We start from the raw sequence: 5066 nt of genomic DNA, 5'->3' as shown, positions 1-5066 counted from the left end.
GTCCCCTACAGCTCTGCGGATCAGTGAGGGGGCATCATGTCTTGTGGTGGGGTCGGCCCCACGATCCTCTCTGTGCACTGGCTGCTCTGAGCAGGGATGATGTCCTTGAGGCTTGTTGGGCCAGCGTGTGGTTCCTCTCTCCCCTCTCGCCCTCTCCCTCTCCCTCTCCTTCTTTCTCCCTGTTAGTCTGCTCCCGTGTGGTCTGGGCACACCTGCCACTCTGTCCGGTCTGTATCTTCAGTGCTGTCCTCTGTAGTGCATTCTTCTGGGGAGGGGTCGTTGACATGGCTAGCACCGGCCCTTCCCTGCAGACCTTTCTTTTACTTGCTGTGCCCTTGGATGAGGTCCGGCCCCTCTCTCGCTTTCCTGCAGTGACATGAACAATACCCTCCCCAATATCCACTTGACATTTAAGGAAGGGAAATTGTGATCACCAGGAAAGGACATCCCAATAATCAGGCTCTTCCCACCACAGTCGTGCTGACCAGTCTTCTAGTCATTTTATCTGCCATCAAAACCCCATCCTTTACACACATTAGCCCCGTGATCCAGGATGGGCTTAGCTGGTTAAGTGTCACTTCCTCAGTGGAGGCTGCCTAATAATTGTTGTCCTCTTTCATTCCCATGAGAACTGCCCCCTCCTCTGTGACCACAAAGAGCGGTGTGCATTCCTCTGCCTCACACAGTCCAGGGTCATCCTGTGTTTAGATGTCTGTCTTCCACTTTATACCACAGTCAGGCCCTAACCCGCGCTGCATCCCAGGATGGAATTTAGTCCAAACGAGAGAGAGAAAGAGAGAGAGAGAGAGAGAAGAGGCGAGTAGGGATAACCAGTTGTCCGTGGGTCCAAATGGAAATGTTTCCACTAGGGTTTTCCTAGCTGCTTTTTCAAAACAACCTCCCAGGACATTTTTTTCCCCCATTTGTACTGCAGAGAAATTCTGCCCACCCATTTAAAAACCAAATCAAACTCTCCGACAGTAAGTCAATTCTAAGACCTGGTGATCCCATGTGCTTCCTTGTAGCTTTGCCTTAAAGGGGTTTGGGGGCTATAATATTTACAGAAGCCAATGGCCAGACCTTCGTTTCATAGTGCCAGTGAATGGGTTTAGGCCTCCGACCTCTGAGTGGAGCATGTCAACGATTGCCATCACTGAGACCCTAGGAGGAGGAGGAGGGAGCAGGGTTGCATGCTGTCATCTCTGGCACTCTGCTTCCTCCTCTTTTTATTCCATAGGAAACTCCCATGGAACCCCTGAAACCATCAACACCCTCTAGCCAGCTGTACTTCATTAATCCAACCCCCATACAGGAACCAGGGACAAACTTAATCCTTCTCAAATTGTTTAGGTTTCAAAGTTGTTTTATCCTCAAAAAGTTGCTTTTTAAAATACATCTTCCTAAGCTTTCACTTAGTGATTCTGTCATCTTACTCAAATTCAAATTCAATATCCCTTCTGTGAGAAACAAAGATTTCTCCCAAGTTGTCTCCCCCAAATAGATGTTAGACTTAGGACACTGCTTGCAGCTATTGGTAAATGATTGTCAAGTTACCTCCCTGAAGGCAGTCAGCTTCTAGATTGTCTGGTCCCACCACAGGTAGGGTCCACTCCCTGCTGTTAAGGACAATGGGCTACTTCTCCCTAAAGGGTGTGACCATTAGCCTGGCCCCTGTAAGTGGGGTTTTACACCCTACAAATAATGGTTTCTGTGGAGATCCAGAGAACAGGTCAAACCTGCTCAGTGACATCCAAAGTTAGGCTGCCATCCTGAGTCTAGGATCTGCCCTTCTTGTTACATATATACCCCCAAACCCTCTTCTTCCTATCGTGTGAATATCTCTAGATTGTCCCCCTCATTGCTGTATAACCTATAGTGCCACCCCTTCCTGTGACATATGTCTTCACCTGTAATTAGTGGGCTTGCACTTCCCCCAAAGATATATTGGCCTGGTTAGCAATAAAGAGCTCTCTCGGGCTCCCCACTTGGCCTCATCGGTTCCCCCTGTCCTCTCCTGTCCTCGCTCACCTGTTCCCTTTCCCCTTGTCCTCCTTCCCCTCCCCCTCTCTCCACGTGGACCACCAAGCGGGGCTGAGGTGAGCATGCTACCATGAAATGTGTCTGACTCCATTATTTCAATCTCTCCTCCATCTCTTATCCTGTGACTTTATTAATCTTTATACATCTCAAACGTACAATTGAGCCTATATCGAACCCACAATTAGTTGTGGTGGCTGGCCTTTCCCCCACACCCTTCTAAAATCACAAATATATCACTCATTTAACTAAATCACTTACCAGGCACCATGCAAGCACATGGCCAAATTGAATTCCTCAAAAATAAATAAATTATAAGTAGGTTCATTTTCATCACAATTCATGACCTAGAATTTTTGACTGGCACAGGTGAGATTAGTCATCCCTCCAAATGACAAGTGCGCATATGCCCACAAAGGTAGCACCTCTCTGATGCCAAGAACTGTGGAAGTTGCTGAGGACATAGAAATGAACAAGAAATCGTCTGTACGCTCAAGAATTTATTGTCCATATATTATGCATGACTGTTCTCAGATAGCTTATAGCTTTTAACTGCATCTGATGAGCCACATAAACAGTATCATTTGAACTTACAAACAGAAATTAGCTGTTTGCTTGGGTTGAGTGGAACCATAACTATTTCTCTTGCATTTTTATGATTGCTTTCCTGACCTGCACGGAACAAAGTCCCTAGTCAGTAGATTAGCAGTGAATCTAGTATGTGATTCAAATTGATTAAAGAAATGTAATTGTCACTTACAGGAAGGCAGAGGTCTTTACAGCTACAAATACCAGTAAGTGAGTGGCTGTAATTCTCTTCCCATGATCTACATTAGGATGGATGTGGATAGAGAAATATAGAAGGAGGCCTGAAATGCGTTATCATCTGCAACATCTGTACAACACAGGTCAATCTATTTAATGCATCCTGAAAATAAGTATGGGTTAGATTTTTCCTTTTAGAATTCTATAGTTTTGAGATCAGTAGCTTATTAATGTTAAATCAGTAACTGAGTATTTATAACCTTTACTTCCCTATTATAAATACCCATGGTTTTTCTCTTGAGAGCCATCAAGATGGATTTATCTCATAGCCCCCATGTGCAGAGTCGAACTTCCTCAGAGCATTTTCTAAGGTGTCAGTTTTGTAGAAGCAGATTCCCAGGTCGTCTCCCACAAAGGTTCTTGGCGGGATCAGACTACCAGCCTTCAGGTGAGCAGTTCAGTTAACATTGTCATCTCCAGGGACATAATTTAAATAAAAACTCAAACAGACTCCCTATATGATGCCCAGAAATACATGCTTATATCGCTGAAGAGAAGGGGAGATGTCATATGATACCGTAGTCATTCTTTAGACAAGAATGCTTACCTCTTCATTGTGAAGTCCATGAACCTATTACTGACAACTCATAATTTTAAAAATCTGTATAAATAAATGTACATATTTATGTGTGTACAGATACCTGTACACATCTACTAGTGGTCAAAAAGTATTGCCATAGAATCATAAATATTTTTTTATGGAACAGAGCTATCAGAACTTGAGGTGATTCTTTCTCACTTCTGAAGGTGGTATTCCCTCTCTAACCATTCCCTGAATAATCCTGCACTTTTGATTTAGAGAACGTTACAATAATAGAGTTGGCATCACTGAGGGACTCATGTCATATTCTTTAACTTTTTTTGGTCTTTGGGAACAAAATAGTTTAAAGAGACAAGACTAGGGCTGTAGGGGAGATGAGCTAATGTTTCCCAAGGAAATTCTCACTGACCAGCACTTGGTACCGTGAAGAATGAGGAGGTATATTTTTGGAATGGGAGAAAAACATCCCTCCACACAGTCTGTCTGATATTTTTCTTACCAGAGCAGTTTCCAGTTTTCTTGGAACTTCTTCCTAACCATCCCCTCTGATTAGCCCATGCCCTTCAAGACAATCTGTCAAGATGACCCTTTGGAAAAGGTAGCAAGAGCTACCCTGTGAGAATTTCCTTGGGAATCCTTACCCCACCCATCCTAAACCCTTGATCATACCCCTTTGGTCTTTCCACTGGTCCTGGCCAAAGAATGTTTAAAATAAACACAATTTGAATTCCTCAAGGAGATCAATCCTGCCATTTTGACATGGTATAATCTAAGAACACAGAATGATCTACGGAGGGCTTAGAGAGGGGGAATCACCACCCTCAGAGTGTGCATGACCTAGATGGAAGATATGGGGAGAAACAATGACTTCATGACCTAGATGGAAGATATGGGAAGAAACAGTAGCTTCATGGTTTAATGTTTTTGTTTAAATTTTTAAGAAATTTTATAGCAATACTTTTTGACTTACCCTCATATATGTGATCACACATTTCTCAAATGGCTGTTCTATGATGCATATTTAATAATGTATATTTGAATCTGTGTAATATATATATGCACTGTACGAGTGTGTTTATATAAGGGGAACTCAAAAATATGGAAATGGAAATACAATTGAATTTTTCTATAAACTTTTTGAAGCCTCCTTATCTATCTGTATGTAAGCAAAGATACAGTGAAAACATTATTTTTATAAGGGTACAGTGACAGCTCAGGGTAGAATTCTCACTATCCACGGGTGGGGACCCAGGATTGCTTCCTAACCTATCCACTTCATGCACAACTGCTACCAGTTTGTCAGTGATTTGTCTGTTGCTATGATGCTGAAGAGCTTTCAGTAATTTCCAGATTAAGATGGTCTAGGAAGAAAAGCTTGACAATCTACTTCTGAAAATCAACCGATGAAAAAACCCTGCCGATCACAATGTTCCGATCTAGCCCAATCAGGAAACCAGGGAGCATTTCGTGTGTCTGTAGAGGGTCACGGGCCCAAAACACACTCCCCTAGTGAAAGTGTAGTCACTCTGGAAGGAAATTTTAGACATGTATGAAGACCCTTAACAGTCATATTTTAACTATATCACTTCTAGAAATTTATCCATAAAATGTACATATGAACATATAATTAATGCATAGCTTAGGTAACATTATCCATTGCAAC

Source organism: Tenrec ecaudatus, chromosome 17 (assembly GCF_050624435.1).
Source record: "Tenrec ecaudatus isolate mTenEca1 chromosome 17, mTenEca1.hap1, whole genome shotgun sequence".
Taxonomy (NCBI): domain Eukaryota; kingdom Metazoa; phylum Chordata; class Mammalia; order Afrosoricida; family Tenrecidae; genus Tenrec; species Tenrec ecaudatus.
This window is presented reverse-complemented; position numbering follows the sequence as displayed.